Source organism: Sminthopsis crassicaudata, chromosome 2 (genome assembly GCF_048593235.1).
Source record: "Sminthopsis crassicaudata isolate SCR6 chromosome 2, ASM4859323v1, whole genome shotgun sequence".
Taxonomy (NCBI): domain Eukaryota; kingdom Metazoa; phylum Chordata; class Mammalia; order Dasyuromorphia; family Dasyuridae; genus Sminthopsis; species Sminthopsis crassicaudata.
Window position 1 is genome coordinate 96,970,870 of NC_133618.1, and position 22,443 is coordinate 96,993,312.

A 22,443-nucleotide genomic window follows, 5' to 3' on the forward strand; every position below is an offset into this window, starting at 1 on the left:
TTTTCTGATGATACAGTATACTTATTAAGAAATAGGCCATGATTGAGTTTTTTCTTACCTTTCAAAGCTTAAACTTTGTACTGTGATCAAGCAATAAATCTGATTTATGGGTGTTTTAGGAAAGGTATATTCTTTGCAATATGCTTTATTTATGTTATATTTTATATTATTCTGTTTTTAGGTGCTCACTTTTCTAACTTTATGGTTAGTTGGAATGAACGTTCATAGGATCATTATTAAAAGATCAGAGATTTGGGCCAGGAAGAGACCTTGGATGTTATCTAGTGTAAACCATTAGTTTTACAGAGAATTAGTGAGATCCAAAGAAGTTTTAATTATTTGTTTAGGGTCACAGTGGTAATAAGTAGTGAGGCTAGCATTTGAACCTAGACCCTTTAATTCCAACCCCCCCAGCAATGCTTTACTTCATTCCATTTCTTGGGGTACCGCCTGAACTACTTCCTCATTATCACCAATCATACCAGATATCATGTCCTGAATTCAGCCCTGGAGCCTCCTTCTCCTGATTTTCTCTAACTACTTCATTCCCTCTGCTCAGACCTTATCTTCAACAATTTAATTGATAACAACCTCTTTGTCTCATTGACTTTCACCCCTATACTGCCCTGTTTCCTAGCTCTCACTGCATTGCATTATCACTCTGATTTTCTGGACCAAAATGATCCCTTCCCTGTACATGCTGCTTTCCTAATTAGAAGGCAAGATCTTTGAGGGCAAGCAAGGCCTTTGCTTATATCTCCAGAACTTAGTAGTCATTTCGTTTATGGTAAGCATTTAATAAATACCTTTTTCATTCTTTCTATTGCACTAATTTACTTCGATTGCTGCTTTGAAATGGATGATCACACCCAACTTATTTCATTGCCATTTATCTCTATTGTTTCAGCTACTGGTGAAAATATCAGACCAAGGAAGGATAGTCTTGGAATAGTGCTGCCATATATTGATTACACACACTTCATTTATATATCTATGCCCCATAATTCCCTTTTTTTTTTTCTTTCCCTAGTTTACTGGAAACAATTTCTAGGACAGGTTGGTTGTAGAGAACCTAAAATCTGGAAACCAGGAAGAAGCTATTGAATCTATGTTAGAAGTAAACAAATAGGAGAACATATTAGAGTGGCAGTAGTGAAGAGATAGGGAGTAATTTGAGCTATGATAGACAATGGCAAAATTTTATAACCCAACAGATATGTGAGATAAATTACACAGAAGAGTAAGAGAAACTTTCAAAGTTAGATCTTGGTTTTGCATCATCCTTATGATTAAAATATACTAATTCTGGTATTTACATTATCTATAACCTGACTTTATCTTGCCTTCCAAGCTTTATTTACTATTTCACTCACTTGATGTTCCAGCAAAATTGGCCTTCTAGATGTACCCTGATTTTGCCATTCCACCTTCTGTCTTTGAATCTTACCATGAGTCATCCTCTATATTTGTAATAAATTCCCATTGTTCCTCAAACTCTCAGAATCTTCAATATCAGCTGGGATTTAAACATGGAAAGAGTTATCAAGGAGCATTTAAGAGGTCAAGGCCAGTAGGCTACCTAGTAATATGAACCTGGAGTTGAATTATAGTTTAGATGTTGTCTAAATGTCTAAGAGAAAGTGAATATAATTGAATTTAAATGGAAATTTCCAAGTGTGGTTTTAGAGCAGTGGAAATTATTTCAATTCCTATTAGTGATTTTAATTAATAATATTAATTATTAATCTTAATTATTTAATTCATATTATTAATATCTATATTTTTATTCATAACTCCTTAATAGATACTATATATCTTAAATGTCTTTTATTTTAATTTTTTTAAAGTTCCCCAAAAGGGCAATCACTTGGAGGACATAGAGATAGTATTCTAGTAAAATTCAAGGTAGCAAAAGAAATAAGACATGTGCAAAGTAAAACAGACATGTGCAAAAAACCTCCTATCACTATTTGAGGAAAAGACTATCATCATGCATAATTGACTGAATTATAAATTGTGTCAGTGCTAGAATTCATCAGATTCTCTAATGAAATTGATATTCTAGCATTGGTACACTAAGAAATTTCTCTCAGCTCTAACTGTGGCTAGAAATTTAAAAAAAAATCATGCTCCCTTGGTTAATTGTGAAATGCTATTTCAGCAGGAAGAGTTTCACTTTTTACCTCTTGGGAACAAATCAGTTTATACTCTGAGGTTTGGAATTTCATTGCCTTCAATTTAATCTCCTTTTGCATAACTATATATGAAGTGAATAATCTGAGGAACAATTCTAAGTAAGGTACTGCCTTATATCCATCACAACAACTTTATTTGAATGGAAGAAAGTAAAACATAAATTTCTTTTAAAAAATAAGTAAGATAGAACATTCTATAAGCACCCAAAAAGGAAGCAGATATTTGAAATAAGTAGGTCTTAGTAATATTGCTTGCACTCATTTATTAAGAAGAGAAAATTAAACTACTATTTCCTTCAATTATTTAAAAAAATCACGTTGGTCTACTAAAAACAAAACTATAGGTGAAATTAATTTTCACTTTTAATTCTATAATTAAGAGACCCAGTGTAGAGTTTAAGAACAACTAATAGATCTAAACAACTTAGGAATGAATGGTCATTTAACTGAATGGGAAAATTCCTAAATTCAGAACATATGACACATTCAATATTGAGGATAAAGCGAAGCTGATCCTTCAAATAGTGCTTCATACAAAGAACAAAAACCAAACAAAAAATCATCCATAGCCCCAGTTCTAAGGTTTTAAAAGGCTGTTTTGACCGTACATGAAATTAGAAGGTCAATGTATAGTAAATGCCAGATTGTTTTAAAAATGGATTTATAGGATTATACATTTAGAGGTAAATGAGATCTTTATAGAGACTATAAACCCTTTTCATTTTACAAATGAGGAAATTAAGTGATGAAAAGGTTAAAAAAATTTCCCAGGGCCACCTAGTATCACACAGGATCATGAAAGACCAAACAAGCATTTATTGAACACCTATCATTTGTCAGGTGTTATTCTAAGAACTTTGCAAACATTAAGTCAATCCTGAAAACAAGTCTGACTTGTAAGAAAGAAAGAAGTAAAGGGAATTAAGTATTTATTAAATGCATACTATGTGGCAGACACTGTGCTAAGTTCTTTTTTTAATAGCTTTTTTATTTACAAAACATATGCATGGGTAATTTTTTCAGCATTGACCCTTGCAAAACCTTCTGTTACAACTTTTCTCCTCCTTCCCCCCACCTCCTCCCCTACATGGCAGGAACACCAATACATGTTAAATATGTTAAAGTATATATTGAATGTAATATATGTATACACAATTTATACAGTTATCTTGCTGAACAAGAAAAATTGGATTTAGAAATAAGGTAAAAATAACCTGAGAAGAAAAATAAAAATGCAAGTGGACAAAAACAGAAGGAGTGGAAATGCAATGTTGTGGTCCACAGTCATTTCCCATAGTTCTTTCGCTGAGTGTAGCTGGTTCTCTTCATTATTGAACAATTGGAACTGATTTGGTTCATCTTATTGTTGAAGAGAGCCATGTGCATCAGAATTGATCATCATATATTATTGTTGTTGAAATATACAATAATCTCCTGGTTCTGCTCATTTTACTCAGCATCAGTTCACTTAAGTCTCTCCAAGCCTCTCTGTATTCATCCTGCTGGTCATTTCTTACAGAACAATAATATTCCATAACATTAATGAACCACAATTTATTCAGCCATTCTCCAACTGATGGGAATCCATTCAATTTCCATTTTTTAGCCACTACAAAAAAGGGCTGCCACAAACATTTTTTGTGCTAAGTTCTTTAGAAAAAATATCTCCCAACAATGATCTCAAGTTATTGATACCCACAATATTGTGAGGCAGGTGCTACTATGATCCCAACTTTACTGAGACAGAGGTTGAGTCTTGCTCATGTCATATAACTAGCAAATGTCTGGTTAGATTTTAACTGTGATCTTTCTGACTTCAGGACTAGTGCTCTAACCATTCTGCCACTTTACTGCCTCAAAGAATTTGAAAATGTGATATCTCAATGCAAAATGCAGTGCCCTATTCCCTATACTAAGCTGGGTTTTTTTTAGTAGCTGTTCTTTAACTTCAAATAAGGTTAAGATTTTAACCTTAAAATGAGCTTTCTTGTCCATGCTTTGGATAGGTATTGCAATGGCACAAGAGAAGAAAATTTAAGGATAGATAATCAGATTATATAGTTAAGTATGGATTATCAGAATTAGAAGAAACCATAGGAATCAATTAAGAGCCTTTCTTTCATAGAAATGGAAGAGCAACACATGGTTAGTTTCATTCTTGTGCTCTAGAGGAAAGCCCCCCCCCAGCTCTCCTATATCTGATCTCTTTAGTTTAAAGCTTTGATACATATTTAAAGGCACATCCTTCTGAGAGAAGTAAAACTTTAAGCTGTTTACAACTTACACGTTAAAGTAAAAGGATTTTGGATCATCCTACACAGTCTTTGAAGGAGAAAAAGTATAGAATGCTGAGTACCATGTCAAACAGTTAAAAAAAGGAGATGAGGGATATTGCTGATTGGCTGAGGGCACTGAAGACAGTTCTCTACTTTATCATATTACTTTTAAATTCTGTGAAGCACTCAGATATGTTTAGAAGGAAAGATCAGAGTCTTCTGTATATGATATGAGTGAATGTTTTTCTTCATTAGAGCTCTTTCTATTCGACTAACATCACTGAGATAATAAAACCTCAAAACTGGATTAAAAACAAAAGAATGCTCCCAATCTTCTCTACCTGTTATTAGCAGTAAAAAATGAATTCAGTATAATTCTTTGATGCACGATGATGGCAGAGCTTTCTGACAGACTAAAGTTGGTACCCAGACCAAAGAAAAATATTTCCTTTTTACCTTTTAATTTTTATATTTTTCCTCTCTTTCACATATGCTATATAGCATAAACACTGGCCTATTTGCAGTTCTTTGAATATAATAGTACATCATTTGTCTCCTTTAATAATTGTCCACTATTCAAGGAATTCTCTATCCTTACTCCATTTCTTCCTTACCCTGATTTTTTTTCAGGACTGAGCTCAAGTTTCATCTACTTCAAAAAGTCCATTGTAGTCACCCCAGGTGCTAACACTTTCTTTTTCTTGAGTCCCTCTGTCTTCTCTCTATATATTTACCTAAATGTTTATGTTATTTTTCCTAACAGAATATAAGCTCATTGAAGAGTTTTTTAAGTTTATTTTTATTGTAAACCCTTAATGTAGTCTTGGAACCCATTAAGTGCTTAATATATGCTTGTTGACTTGAATTTATTATTTTTTTCCAAGACAATGAATAAGGAAGCACTAAGGTTCTAATTACCTCTTTTTTCTTTACATTCATCAACTAAATCTGTGGCATATGAGAATCTGTATGAGTCTATCTTGTTACATTTTTCTATTTTTTCTATTGGAGATCACCTTCATCTACTCCACCTATATTCAGAGAGAATCACAATATTTCCTCTCTTATACAAATAATCTTTTGCTGAAAGGCCAAAGCCAATCATATTCATAGAGGTTGACATGGAAGACCCAGGACCTCAATTCTTTTTGAAGAGACTTTCTGAGAACTGTTTATAAAAATGTTATAGAAATTTCATTTATTTTTGTCATCATTCCCCATTCTTCTAAGGAGCAGAAAATATTTCATAGGCTTTGCTATAGACTAGATTGTCCATGGCCTAAAGACAAAAGTACTGTTGTCAACAAACATTTATCTAGCTCAATAGCCACTCCAGCAATATATTATTTTCCTATTTCATTTTTCTCCAAGTGTTTAAAAGCATCTTATAGTTGTTCCTTTGTCATGTTTCTAGGACAACTATATAATTTCAATAAAATTAGATTTATCATTGCACAATCATTATTTGTATTTTAAAATATAGTGTTTATCATTCTGTTGGTAGGTGTATAAAATCACTGAAATTGATCTTCGTTTTTACTGAGCCAATTATCATTTTAATATCTATCTTTATACATACCTTAGCACTAAAAATGATTAATTGTTCCAGTTAGAATGATCCGCTTTTGTCTCCTACAAAACTCTGAATATTCCTGCCTCTGGACAGGGAAATCTCCAAAATAAACCTGAGTTATAGTTCATGTATAAGTTTTCCAAAAGGTAACAAGGTCTCCAACTCCTTCTTTTATTTAGTACATACTTAACAGAACCATAATATTTTGGAATTGGTTAGTACTTCACTGTCCATCTAATTCAGGGACTCTTAACATTTTGTTGTGCCATGGACACTTTTGTTAGTCCAGGGAAGCCTGCTCATAACATGCAGGGCTGATTCAATGTTAGGAAACCTATCAGCATAATTGATCATATCAATAACAAAAACACAAGTCTTTATGATTATCTCACTAGGTGTAGAATGAGCTTTTGTCAAAATAAAAATCATTCCTATTAAAATATCAGAAAGCATGGGAATAAATAAAGCTTTTATTAAAATGATAAGTAGTATTATATATAACAGGGATAAGTTAGGAGTCTTCCCAATAAAATTAGGGTGAAGCAATGATACTAATTATCACCACAATTTTTCAATGATGTACTTGAAATGCTAGCAATAAGAGAAGAAACAGAAATTGAAAAAATAGAGTAGGCAATGAAGAAACAAAATTATTACTCTTTGCTGATGATATAACATACTTGAAAAATCAATTAAAAAACTAGTTGAAATAATTAGTAATGTTAGCAGAGCTGAAGTACAAAAATAAACATAAACATCACCAGCATTTCTACATATTATGAACCAAGTCCAGCAGCAAGAAAGAGAAAGAGAAATTTAATTTAAAATAACTCTTGACAATATAAAATACTTGGGAGACTACCTGCCAAGACAAATCCTGGAACTATATGAACACAATTATAAAACACTTTTCACAAAAATCAAGTCAGATAAACAATTGGAAAAAATAATTTCTCATGGGTAGGCTGAATCAATATAATAAAAATGACAATTCTACCTAAAGTAATTTACTCATTCTCTGCCATACCAGTTAAACTACCAAATATTATTTTATAGAGCTAGAAAAGATAATAACAAAATTCATCTGAAAGAACAAAATATTAAGAATGTCATGAGACTTATTTTTTTAAAAATGTGAAAAAGGTGGCTTAGCTGCATCAAATCCCAAACTGTATTATAAGGTGATAATCATTGAAATAAAGATTCAAAGATATTATAGAAGCAAATTACACTAAGAATAATAGCATTTTATAGGACTTTGTGGTTTGCAAAAAACAATTTTGCATATATTATTTAATTTGATCCTCACAGAAACTTCTTATAATAGTTACTGTTATAACCTTTATTTTGCAGATGAGGAAGCTAATACTTACATATATTAACTGTGTTGCTCAGCATTACAAAGCTACTAAGTGTCATCTCATCTTCCTGACTCAAAGTCCAGCACTTTATATCCATTGTTCTTTTCTGTCTCTAATAATTTGCCCACAATCATATGGTTTATGTGTCAGTTCTAAGTTCCTTATTCAAATCCTTGCTCAACTACAGCATGTTTCCTTCTGTCCTTATCTCTTTGTGGACCTGTTTGTTTCTTGAGGATAGGGATTCATCTGTGTCCACAGAATGAAAGAAATGTAACTTCTCCACCAAGGCTTTATGCAGTTCACATGATTGTGACTATGATTATTTTGCTACCTGAATTTATTAAGCTCTAGTTGTGGCAGTAGGAGGGCACCAGATTAGTCACTGGGCTTTTCTTCCTAGAAAAACCTTAACTCTTACTTTTGGACCAACCTGCAGTGTCTGAGAGGTTTTTTCCCCTCTCTAATTATAGTCTGGTTGTCTTTTTTTCTGACAATGGCTGGCATCCATCATTCTAGCACTGACTGAGGGTCAAGGGAGTCAAGATACTGAAATTTGAAAATATCATTGAGACCACTTAATAGAAAATGTTGACATACCCTCAGCCAAGTGATATGGGATAGCAGTCTTGTTGCTTTGAATCCTTGGCAATCAAAATCAAGGGTTTCAGCTGCCAAAGTAATGAGGCACCACTCAATAATGACTTGTAAATTTTATGATACAAGTGGTTCGTTTGTTCCTCTCTACTTCTATAAATCTCAGGGAATTCCTGGAGAGTCTTGGCTGAGTTGGGAGAGCAATTGTAATAAGTGTCAGCAAGTGTCCAAAAAAGGTATAGCATATTCTAAAGGTAACTGGGGCTTCACCTTCATGCCAACTGTGTAATCTTATGAAGACAGAGTCAATTTGCTTCTGTAATATTAAATATTAGGCACCAAAACACTGAAGAGTGCAGTAGAAGTTTTATTATAGCAAAATTAGATTTTTGATCCAGCTGCCAAATTGCAACTGCCTACCACAGAGAGGTTAATCTGCCTCCTGCATTTATCTAGGGGTCAAGCTAATACTCCAATCACAGGCAAAAGCCCTACTGGTTTCCTATCAGTGGGAGTCTGCTTTATGGACTGACTTGACTCCAGTGAGATATTGGTTGAGACCTTAAGATTCTTCTGCTCTGTATGGAAAACAATTTGAAGGTTATTAATGGAAATTATGTATGTGCTTACACAGAATATGCTTCCAAAGTTCTGAAGTTCCTGGCTTAGATTGAAAAACCTTTGGTAGAAAAATGTCCTAAATTAGGGATTTGGCAGGGTGGGAGGGGAAGGGATGAGATTCTTAGATTTTTCAAAATCATTGAGTCTTCTTGATTACCTGGGATCTGCCATAAGCATTGTGTTAGAAAGATAAAGTAAAAGTCATCTAGACTGATAAGAACAAAATGCATTTAAAACTGAAGCAGTCTGTTTGTCCAACAGACTGTGAGGGAAAGTTGGTGGGGCATGCTAAATAGTAAATAATAAAATCTAATTTGCTAGGGTAATTCATCTCCTGTAGAATCGACTATATGCCAATTACTCTGCAGCAGATGGGGTGAGGAGTTCAAGCATACCAAATTCATATTGAGCAACTTCCATCTTATTGCTCCTATAAATTTTTATATACTTGAAAACAGGGACTAAAATATTTTCAGTCCTTTTGTACCTCACCACCCCTTTTGATTTTGTCACCTGTCCACTAACAATTTTGCCATCATGTATTCCTCTCCACCCCTTTGGCATATAATGGAATCAATAATCTACAGACTTAATAATTGGGATTCTAGAAGTTCAATTCAATTTAATTCAACAAAATCTCTTGAATATTTGCAACATGAGATGAATGATTTCAATGGATGTATTTAGAAACTTCTTTAATAAGGATTCATACTAACAGGACAAATCATGAAACAGAGGAAATACCAATTCATAAGATTCTTTCCTATGTCTTATGTATTTCTATGAAAGTGTTTGTTTTTCTCTCTTCAACAATAATCAATATCCATTTTGGGTGGGAAAATGATATATAATGTAAGATGTAGAATTATAGACTTTTCCTATGATAATGACCTGTTTTAAAAATTTGCCTTTCTGTAGATGCCAGTATTCTCAGATGTACAGAACAGAAAAGGTAAAATCCATCACTGGGTTTCTAGATAGCTCTAAAAAACAAAAAGATATAAGTGATACAAAGAAGTCTGCAAGCATCGTGCAAAGCCTCTGCAGGAGAATGTAAATGGATGCAAGTTTACATATTATTGTGCAAACTTTCTAGCATCTTCTAAACATCAACCCCATCAATGCCAGAAAGATGTAATGCTCTCATTTGGGTCATTTCATACAATCAGGTTGGGATGGTTCTCATGAGCTTATATATGAATGCTTTCTCCATCTTGAGTTAAATGATTCATGACAAGAAATGCAAATAATTAATTACAAATACAAAAAAGATAGAAAGTGTGAACGGGGTGGGGGAGAAGAAATCCTGTTTCAAGACTGATTGAGGGAAGGTAATATTTTGAGATGACTTGTTTTTTTTTCCCCTGTGGCATCAACAATAATAGGGAGATGGCAGAAAGTTCAATTATGCTGTTTGGATGATTAATTCATTTGCCAAATTTCAAATATTCTATCAATAAATTTTAAGTATCTGTTATTACAATGGTAGGCACTGGAGACTGAGGGAGGAGTGCACAAAACCTCTATATGATACTATCCCTCCCCACAAAGTGGTTAGAGCCAAGTTAGGACATAAGACATTTACAGGACACAATCATTTAGTGTAATGAGGTACTTAACTTGGTGGCACTGGTTGTATGTATAATGGATTCAGAATAATAACTACTCACATTTATATTATCTGTCTTCAATGGCTTACAAAGAGATATCTGCCCAATAATGAATTCTGTCAAAAATATATTCCACTACCCACCATATTTTAAACTTATTTTGTATGGCCTTATTTATATATTGTCTTTCCTCAATAGAATGAAAGCTCTTTGATGGCAGGAACTATTTCATTTTTGTCCTTGAAGCCCCAGAATCTACCACAGGGCATGGAAAGCAATGAAGGAAAGAAGGGAGCATTTGTATCCACCTAACGGACACTTTATAGGTTGGAGCAAAGTAGCACAGTGAATAGAGCACTGAGCCTGGAGATGGGAAACGTTGAGTTTAAATATAAACTTAAAACCTTACCAACTACATGATCCTGGGCAACTCACTTAAACTCTACTTGCCTCAGTTTTCTTACCTGGAAACTAGAAATAGCAACTATTTTTGAAAGTTATCATGACAATCTAATAAGATAATATTAGTAAATTGCCTGGTATATAGTAAGCATTATATAAATGTTATTACTATGTGCCATCTATGGTACTAAGTGCTTTATATCTCTTTAGATCTTCATAATGATGGATGCTGAAAAAAAAAGAGCAGTCAAAGGTTAAATGATACATGGCATAGGAGCTGCCTAATAAAGGCGAAGTAATGTTATGCAATTATTAAAATTTCTACTTTATAGGTGAGAAAAGTCTTTCAGAGAAACTTGTGACATGGTAATGGTGAAAAAACCCAACAAGTTTCAAAGTTGAGTTTTAAATGCAAGTCTCCCTAATTCCAAGTTTATTACTTTGGCCATCACACTATGCTATCTTCAACTCTTTGCTCCAGATGTACTTTGATTGATTCATTATTTCCTGTTTGTGTGGACTCCCTCCAAGGATACAGGTATAATATATATGGGAATTTATGCCTTCTCATTTTACACTATTTTCAAATTCATGTCTTCCTGAAAATCCTTCACATGATATTCCAATCTGTAGCAATGTGTTCTCTTGGTATTATAGAGATATCAAAAGAACAAATGGCCTCTCCATAGGTTGCCCCTTCCTCTCACCACAAAACTGGCCCACCTTATTATCTAGTCACTCACTTCTACAGGGAAGTATTTTATGTTGCTCCCTTTACACAGTCCTAAGCTATTCGTTCATCGCAATCTACTGAAGTTCACTATACGATTACTATATTCCTTACTATCACCCTTTCAGTGCCTCCCTACTAAATTATTGGCTCCCAACTGACTTATTTGGAAACTGAGTGGCTATGTCTCTTAGCCATAAAGCATTATTAGAATAACAATTGTTGAAAAGATAAGCCTTTTTGTTCAGGAAAAATTCTGAGTTCATTAAATCTTCTGTATGGTTTATCAGAAACAATTAGACTATTTCCTTCTTTCTAACGTTCAATGTTGGGACTGAATTATCCCTGTCTGACCAAGATTTATGGAATATAGATCATATTTGGATTTTTTACAAGATTAATCAATCTATACCTATCTAAACTGATGATTCAATATAACACATTCAATCTATCAGTCTATTTCTTGATCCATTTAACTGGATAAGTAGTTTCTGTAGTGCTTAGAACAGTAAATGAATAATACCACTACTAAGTCTTTCTCCCAAAGAGATTTTTAAAAAGTGGAGGAAGGACCTGTATGCACAAAAATATTTATAGCAACTCATTTTATCGTGGGCAAAAACTGGAAATGAGGAGATGCCCATCAGTTGGGAATGGCGAAACAACTTCTTTTATATGATTATAATGTATTATTATTGGGCAACAAGAAATGGTAAGGAGGATGATATCAGGAAATATCTGGAAAGGCTTACATGAACTGATACAGAATGAAGTGAGCTGAACCTAGACACTGTTCATAGTAACAGCAATAATCTGTAATGAACAACTGTGAATGATAGTTATTCTTAGCATTCACTGATCCAAGACAATATCAAAGGATTTATGATGAAAAATACTATCCATCTTCAGAGAAGGAGCTGATGATGTCAATACAGATTTTCTTTCTTTCTTTTTTTTTAAATTCCTTCTACAAAATGGTTAATATGGAAAGGTTTTACATGATTGCACATATATAACTCATGCCAGATTGTTACCTTCTCTGAATGGGAAGATAGAAAGAATAGAAATCAAAATTTTAAAAATGTCAAAAATTGATTTTATATTTAATTAGTGAAAATTAAATATAATTTTATAAAAAAAAGAATAATGTCTAGGATATAGTTGTCATTTAATTAATGTTTTTGATTGCTTTATGTCTCTCTCTTAGACATACATATATATGTATGTATATGTATAGCCACAAAAAGCATAGTTGTACACTATTAAATATAAACCTCATGCATAAGAATGTTGTTAGTCCCCTTTCTTTTCCTCCTCCGGTAGGTTGATCTACACCCAAATATTTTGAATTTGAATAGTTTTTCTATAGAGGCAGGGAACAAATTGTATCTTGATCTAAAATAAATCTAAACTAGAAATTCAGCATCTCATTGGGAATCTCCATTTCATTGGCAACTAGAAAAAAAAAAGAATTCTAACTGGAAAATGAACATGGAGCAGTTGTACCCGATCTGGGAACGAATTTTCTTGGATTGTAGAACTTAAGTGATTTGTTTTGATGATGGGGGGGCTTGCCAAGGCCCAGCATCATTACCTAAGGATTTGTTCTACTTCTCCAAAGCAGATAGTTCAGAGAAAGGAGAGAAGTAGTTGTTACAAGATACAAACAAAGGTTGCATATAATTGGGGAAGAAATAAATGTATATGTCTTAGAGATTGCTTTTTTTGGGTGTGTTTTTTTGAATATGAATTCCCTTGAATTTTTAGACAACAAACCATAAAAAAATAAAGAGGGCAGGGAATAGTTTGCTGGTAACCTGAAAATTGATAAAAAAGAAACAGGATAAATGATTATACCTTTATAATGTATTTATGCCTTGGATACAATGCAGTGGTCCTCAAACTTTTTAAAGAGGGGGCAGTTCATTGTCCCTCAGACTATGGGAGGGCCGGACTATAGTAAAAACAAAAACTCACATTCTGTCTCCACCCCTCAGCCCATTTGCCATAACCCAGAGGGCTGCATAAACGTCCTCAGCAGGCTGCATCTGGCCCACAGGCCGTAGTTTGAGAATCCCTGCCATAGTGGAACTGAATGATTTTGCTTTTCTCTAGTTTCTATTGGTATTTTCTATGATCATAATTACACTTCATTGATTGCTAGGGTAGAGAAAGAAAAAGCAATCATATTGCAGTACCTTTTTTCTTTCCCTTTTTTCTGGATATATGGAATAACATTAATTTGGGGAATAAGGATGGGACACAGTTAAAAAATAGCTCATTCAATCCAACTGTCAAATATTCCAACCAATCAACTAAATATAGCTTTCATCCTAGAACTTGATCAGACTTAGATTGCTCTAAAGCATTCTAGAATTTATTGTCCATCTTTCAGCTTCCTCAGATTCATAGGCAGAATAAGCTGCTTCTATCTGGAATTAAAAAAAAAAAAAGATAATGCTAAACAGAAATGCCTTAAATTACTATATGTGTTGGAAAACCAAACATTTGTCATTGTAAAATGACTTCTCTTTTACCCAAGACCACAATATTGTATGAAACTTGTTTGATTATTGAAAGCAGACTTTTCACTGATTCCATCAGTTATTATTCTGAGATTTAAATTATATACCTCGAATCAACAGCCTGATGGGGATGTTGCTGATTATACTGCAGAAATTTGACATCTACCTCAACACTGCAATTTTGGGTACTTCTTAGATTGTATGGTATAGAATCTCCTTTTATGCACAATTCACATCACATTTCTTTTGATATTATCAAATTTGACATTTATAATCTCCTATGACAAGGTCCTAACCATTGACACTCTCTCAATGCATTTCATAGAAATTAAAAACCTATAAAATCTTGATATAACATAGACAGTCCTTGTTAAAAGGGTCTACAGAACATAAGAAACATAGGTTATATTTTTATGTATCAGTTCATCTGTGTAGACCTACCCATCACACTGCTGTTCTAATAGGTTATATTAATGTTTTGTTCAAAGATTTCAAGATTCAGACTGTGGATTCAGTAAGAATAAAAACCACAACAAAAAGCTTGATACTTAAAATATATCAAAATGGAGTACACATAATGCCCTAAAGAATCATGGAAGCCAGTGACAATCAGAAAGACCAGCAGAGAAAAGAGACCAGGAAGATGTCAAGTTCCTGAGTCAGAATTATTTGATGAAGAAATTCTTGCAGAGAATTGCTGAATATTTCTACTGTTTGCTTTAGCACATGGCTAAAATAAAACAAAAACTAAAATTATCAATTGCTAATTAATTGAACTGGGAAAAATAGCATTAGATAATGCACAATAGGTGGGATAACCTCTTTTAATAAGCTTGGTTTAGACTTTGTCACTGCAAAAACTGCTACAATGATCTGACTTGTGGCTTTTTTTAGTGAGGGGTATCAGTGAAAGGCAAAGAGACTGATTGGTATCAATTTTCCACAAATATGCATGATAAAAGCAATTTGCCAATGAAGAATGCTATGCTATGTTTGTCTTTCAGGATCACTCAAAGATTTTATAATAGGTAGCTTGATCCCCCTGGTGGAGTAATAAATGAATAAATGATAAATCATTTATTAAGGACTTTCAATTTTCCACTGTGGTGAATCTATAATTGGGGGAAGGGATGATCCTTCTTTCAAGGAGATCACATTCTAATTAGGATAGATTGCATATGAAAGAAATTCTAGCTATAGGAAAAAGTTCTAGCTACACCCCAATAGTTCTCAGGATTCACCAGGAGGGTGGATGTCAAGTTCCAGAGATCTTTAGGTATCAAAAGTATTTAAATGTCCAGAGGTCTTTACATTACATAGGTATGTTAGATGTCAGTGTTTGGGAGCTGTAGGTTATAAAGGCAGGGTAGATATTAAGACCCGAAGGATGTAAACTTTTTCCATTTGTGACTCTTTTTTTTGCCTGAGAAATTTTCACATGACCCTGGGCATATAGCTATATAAAATAGATAGATCAAACATTTACTTCTGATAGATCATAATTTCACAACCCCCACATTCAGTTATGAGACCCTATATGAGGTCATGTTGCATGATTTAAGAAACTAGCACCTAGAAGATGTTAGGATACAGTGGCAGGGAATTTAGTGACACCCAGTGGTCTTCCATTACACCTGAAAGCAATAGAATTGTTGACTCTTAACTTTTTTCCAAATTGGATGAGGATAAAGCAGTAAAGGAATACTGTTTCTAAGTTCTAGCCTATCAGAGAGAATGAAAAGTTATTTTTGCAGGTAGAAAAAAAATGGTTCAAGAAAATAACACCGCAAAGAAAAAGACTGAAACAACTGAGAGGAGAGAATCTAAATCAGTTTTAAGAATTTGGAATATTGATAAATATAGTAAAAGAGACAGTAGGAAGAAAGAATCCTGAGGTATTAAAATAATATACGTGGTGCTAGGCTTTTCTATAGATAATGGATCTGTATACTTTTGAAAGAAGTAAAAAAAGTAATGAAGAGATACATATACTACAAGAAGAGAGGGCATCTGTAATTTCAGGAAGAATAGATATAACTTGGTCAGAAATTCCCTGTTGAGGGATATAGATGTAGCTGTGGATCAACAGACTGTGATTAGGGGTAAGAAATTTTGTCATTTTAGCAATCTATCTATCTAGGCTGTGGTGGAAAGATTCCCAACACTTGTCAAATTGAATGACTAATAGCCAATTCTGGTGATTATAGAAAGAAAAATCACACCACCTGAAAGAAACTGCTAAGAACCTGGAGTAATAATGAACTGCTGGATAAGAAACTGAAAACCTTAAGGACATAGGTGATGCTTTTAAAAAATACATACTAGAAGTAGAGACTTTAGAAAAGAAATAAGAATTAGAGAAATGAATATCTGTCAGACAATAGTATTGAAGAAGAGAATTTAGATTTCTCAACTGGGGCTTAACATAAAAGAACAATGGGTTTTGGGTCATAGTTAAATGAATGAGAACTAAGAAAACCATATTTGGTTAGAGACTTTTAAACATTAAAAGGGAGAAGAAGAAAAGATTGTTTTTGTATAATAGCTAAGAAGCATACTCTCATAATTAGTATGCATAACAAAGAAAGGAGAATAATAACACTGTCAATAAACATTTACCAAACACAAACTATATATCAGTCACTGGGCTAAGTGATTGGGATTAAAAATAATGAAACATAATTCCTTCTTTCAAGATACTTGCAGTCTAATGAGGAAATTGGAATAGCACAGGACCTCTTCATGAATTCATAGGATATGATAATTTGGAAGAGAGATAGTACTGATGTTACTCAGAAAAATGACTAAAGTCACAAGTTTTAGCTATCAGTACACCAGTGTGAAGGCTATTGATGATTAAACAAAAAACAAGAAAGCTATCGGCTCAAGAAAGTAAATAACTCATAAGTACAACTGAAACTTGATAGGGTATTAACTAATCACTGCGACAAGACAATGTAAGGATTCAACTTTCTCAAAATAAAAAAGAAGAAAACATTTTATATCATGAAAATATGCATCTAGTAATAATAATAAAAACTAACATTTATATAGTGCTTGCTTTGTGCCAGACACTATTCTAAGCACTTTACCCATATTATCTCATTTGATCTTACACCAATATCTAAGAGGTAGGTGCTATTATTATCCTCATTTTACTGATGAGGAAACTGAGGCAAACAAATGACTTGTTCAGGATCACACAGCTCATAAGTAACTGAGCCACATAGAAGACTCTTATAAGAAAGCAGATTTTCTTCCTTTCCTTCTGCCTTCTTTAGGAAGTGATACTTTAATTTTTCTTTGAAGGAATCTATGGAATCTAAGAGGTGAAGCAAATGAGAGAGTGAATTCCAAATATAAAAGACAATCTGCAAGGACAAGAAGCAAAAGAAAGAATATCATATACAGAGAGTAGGTAAGACATGAAGGGAGAGTAGAAAGAAATAAGATTTGGTGACTGGGAGTCAAATTGCCAAGAGCTTTAAATAGCAAATTGAGGGAGTATATTTCATCCTCAAATCCATAGGGAGTCACTGAAGACATTTGAGTAGAATGAAATTATTAGATTTCCTTTTTCAGTGAATCAATTTAGCAGCTATGTGGAGAGTGAATGGAAGAGGGGAAATACTAAAACCAGGAAGATCCTTTGGGAGACTCATATATAATAGTCCAGGAAAGATGTGATGAAGTCTAATACACTATGGGAGTACAGATAAGGAGCCAGGTGTGAGAGATGTGGAGGCAGAATTCATATGATGATATTGGGGATGAAGGAGAGAAAGGAGTCAAAGATGTTTCTTGCTATCATCTATTATCAGTGGTGCCTGGGACACAAGATTAGATGACTAGAAAATCTATGGCATCTTCAGCAGAAATAGAGAAATGAAATGAGAGAATAAGCTAAGAAGTGAGAAAAAAGATGATTAATCATTAAAGGAGATTCAGATAAGAGAAGAACCAAGGGAGGAAAATGTCATGAAAACTAATGGATTTCTGGATGTGTAGTAATAACTAATCCTTGAGTATAGTGGAACTGGAGATCAGAAGTCCTGAGCATTGGTAGGCTCACCAAGTTTCATGAGGAATGAAAAAGTCTAAGTTAGAAAAGGAAGATCAAAGCTCATGGGATGATCAAGATGATCCTGAGTCTGTAATTAATATCTGGATTTGCAGTGTGGGTGAAATACAGAAATAAAAAAGAAATGGAGTGGTACACATAAGCTACAAAACTCAAGAAGAACAATGATTTATTTATTTGGACTAAGTGCACTACAAATTTTATCTCAACATGACCTTCATAGGAACACAGGAAACCTTTATTTTTTTTTTCTCAATTGACTCTTGATTAGACTTTTTGCAAATATGATTTTAAACCTTCCTTCACAAGTTTTCTGTATCCTAGTTCAATATTATCAAAATGTCTTGCCATATAAAACTGGAAGTTCCACAGGTGTCTCAAACTCACCAGAAGCAAATAGAATGGATATTTTTTTCTCCTTTAATCCAACTCTCCTCCAAACCTACCTATTATGTTGAGGGTACCACAATATTTCCATTCCCTCCATTTTCAAAGTGGAATCACCCTTTATTCTTTCCTTTCCTTTATGCCCCATAGCCAGTAAGTACTGTATATTTTGTTCCTGAGTGTTTCTTTTATCATTGCTCAGCTCACACAGTTATTGTTCTATTTCACATCCTTATCACCATTCATTCATGAGAGCTATTATTATAAGAGCCTCCTAATTGACCTTCCAGTTTTTATTTTTTTTCCTTGCTCCAATTTTATCCTCAACCCAAAACAAATCTTCAAAAGTATTACCATGCCATTGTCCTATTCAAAAATCTTTGATGTTTCCCAGTTTCCTCTAGAACAAAATCCAAACTTCTGAGGCTCACATTTAAAACCATATGTAATTATAATGGGCCAGAACTCTGGAGAAATATACTTGAGGCAAGGATTCTTACAACAAGGTGTTAATTCAGTGGAATTGATGAGACAATGGTTATCTAGTTTAGCGTAGTGATTAATAGTTTTCTAGTTCAGTATGATTGATTTACTCTTACAACAAATGATGGTTCCCTAGTGATATAATATTTGGCTTATACTCAGTATGATGAATGGATTTGATTGTAATGAGAGAATTTAAGAGGTCAGAGTCAGGTCTAGAGAAGGACTCAAAGAGACTTGAAGACAAAGACCCTCGGGTGCTAGCTGGCCTGTCCTCCTTCACTTCTCCACTGAGATCAAGGCCTGTCTGAAGGTCCCCCCGAAAGCTAGCCCAGCCCCAGGTGAAGGAGACAGACTATGAAGGAGATATTAAAGACTTTGGACTTTATTCCTGACTATTCTTGTGGTTATTATTCTACTGAATCCAAAGCCCATTTGGAGACTTCCAGAGAGCTAGTCAGATCATGAGTTCAATGGAGAAGTCCCTGTGACCCAGAAATCAGGTGAGTACAAAAATAGACAAGAGGAAACTTTGGTAAGGGCTAAACTAGTGTTTCAGCTGAAATAGAAAAAATGCTTAGCAAAGATCCTTCCCCACTCCAAGGGAAGTGTGTAGAGTGTATAATTAAGCTAAAAAAAACAAAACAACAACAACAACAAAACAAAACAAAACAAAACAAAACAAAACAAACAAAAAAAAAAACAAGGTTTGATTGTAACTTGGAAGCAGATCATTGAACTCTTAGAAAGATTAAAGTACATGTCTCCTTGGTTCTCTAAGGAAGAAAATATAGAGCCAGATAAGCGGAAACTAGTGGGAGAATAATTAATTGAATATTACAATTGTTATGGGCCAGAACTCTGAACTTGAAACAAGGAGCTAAGTCAATGGAATTGATGAGACAGTGGTTATCTAGTTTAGCATGGTTCGGTATGATTGATTTAATCTTACAACAAATAATTTTCTAGAGATATAATGATTGGTTTATACTTAGTATGGAGCATATAAGCAGGAACTGAGAGCCACAGAAGAGAAGCTTTCAGAGGAGCAGAGCTAGAGAAGACAAGCAGACTGGAGGCTGAAGCACAAGCCCTTGGACTTAGATTCATTCATCCCATCTCACACCACCTTGGTGGCAGGCTCTCCTCCTGCGTTTCTCCCTTGAGACCAAGGCCCATCTGAAAGGCTCTCCAGAAAGCTGCCCAGCCCCAGGAAGGAGATAATAAAGGAGTTGGACTTTAATACTTGGCTGTTCTTGTGGTGATTACTGAACTGAAACGAAGGCTGTCCCAGAACCCTCAAGAAAACCGAACCAAGAGAACACAACATTCAATGATAATAGTCCTGATTCAATTTCTGAAGAAACATTCTATATATACAACATAATACAGTTGGATTTAAAAAATTACATAAGTATTAGAATAAGGAGAAAGAGCAAGAGGGAGATGGTATTGACAAAGTAGCTGAAAAGCATGAAGAATTAGATAAGAAAGGAGTTAAGTACAGTGCTAATGAAATTAGGAAGTGTAGTGCTCCACAGCAAGAGCCATTAGGGGTTCCCCATCCCCTGACCCACCACCCCTCAATTAACTCTTCATGGGTGGAGGGAGAAGGAGGAGGGGGAGAGGAAGTGACACAATCAGCACCACTCATGAAGCAGCATTGTCCACCCCCTATGACAAGATTACAAAAATCACTAGCTAAAACTAAAAAAGACAGGATATATCTGATTTAAAAATAAAAGTATATTCTGTGATTGAAGAATTTGATTCTTCAGGTCAAGCCAGGAGAAGATACACTCCTTGTGATCTGGAAATTATCAAAGATATGAAAAAAGGTTGCACTCTTTGTGAGGCTACATTGTCTTATGTTGAAATGGTATTAGAGAATTTGACTTTTGAAAGTTTAACTCCTGGTGTTGGAAATCTATAGCAAGGACATCCTTAGAACCTGAACAAAACTTGTTGTGGCTTTTGGAGTATAGTGAATTGTTGGTCCATAATATGTCAGAAACTTGGCATACACCTACATCTCACACCCCATACCTAAATAAGATCAAAATAAATAAATGAGTTGAACATAAAAGATGATACCATAAACAAAATAAAAGAACATGGGAAATCTATCAGATCTTTGGAGAAGGGAGGAAGTTATGATCAAAGAAGAACAAGAGAACATTATGAAAGGCAAAATGGCTAAGTTTGATTACATTAAATTAAAAAGTTTTTACATAAACAAAATCAACAGAAATAAGATTAAAAGGGAAGGTCAAAGCTAGGAAAAATCAGTGTTTCTGATATAAAAAGAAAATAAATAAAGAATTGTACCAAATTTATAAGACTACAAGTCATTCCTCAGTTGATAAATGGTCAAAGGATATGAATAGACAATTTTTAGATAGCAAAATTAAAGCCATCTCTAGTCATATGAAAAAATCCTCTAAATCACTATTGACTATAGAAATTGATTAGAAAATACTACTACTGGGTTTATGTCACAAAAATATCATAAAGAAGGGAAAAGGACCCACATGTACAAAAATGTTTGTAGCAGTTCTTTTTGCGGTAGCAAAGAATTGGAAAATGAGTAGATGCCCATCAATTGGAGAATGGCTAATAAGTTGTGGTATATGAAGATAATATTATTGTTTTTATAAAAAATGATGAAGAAGCTGATTTTTAGGCCTAGAAAGATTTATACAAAATGATGCTGAGAGAAAGAAGCAGAACCAGGAGTACATTGTACACAATAACAGCAAGAATGTACAATGCTCAACCATGAAAGACTTGGTTCTCAGTGGTTCAGTGATCCAAGGCAATCCCAGTAGACTTTGGATAGAAAAAAAATGCCATCTGCATACAGAAAAATAACTATGGAAGTTGAATGTAAATCAACACATGTTATGTTCACTTCTTTTTTCTGTTATTTTTTCTCTCCCCTGGTTTTCCCTTTGTTCTGATTTTTTGTCTCCCACCATGATTCATAAAGCAATGAGTATTAAAAATTAATTAATTTTTACAAAAGACCTGGATTAAAAAACAAAAATAAAAGAGCATGATGTGAAAAATTCCATATAATGGTATAGATGGAAATGATTGCTTTCTGGCAGATGAAAAATATCTTGACTATCCCCTAGCAGTTTTTCCTCAGGGATCATGCCGTGCCCAGCAGAAGCTGGAAGGGGCAAGGTTCTTGTGTCTCTATGATTTGAGGTCTTCTTAACTGAAGAGGCTGGCTATGAGAAGGCTTCAGGGAGTAACCTGCCTGGCCCCTAACAACTTTTGGTGGATATGCTGAGCCCAGCAGAAAAGAAAGGCCTAAAGCAATAGTGCACCCATGATTTGAAATATTCCCATATATATCTTCAAAAAGAATATATGCTCATATATCTTTTTTGAGTTTTGGAAAATTAGAGTTAGCAAGTATCTTAGAGATCACTTTGTCAAATCCTATCATTTTGGAGATGAAAAAATGAAGCTCAAGGGTGATGAATCAGCTTGTTCAAGATTACATACTTATAAATGATAGAATACAACCTTGTACACAGGTCTTCTGAATTATGATGCCTTCCTGATCTTTATTATCTATTGAGATTTCTGTG

General features: G+C 34.0%; 1 protein-coding gene across 20 annotated transcripts in view; it reads right to left on the reverse strand.

Moving 5' to 3' along the window:
• LOC141554693 (neurexin-1-like) overlaps positions 1-22,443 on the reverse strand; it is a 980,690-nt gene that overhangs the window by 293,929 nt on the left and 664,318 nt on the right. The window lies entirely within an intron of this gene.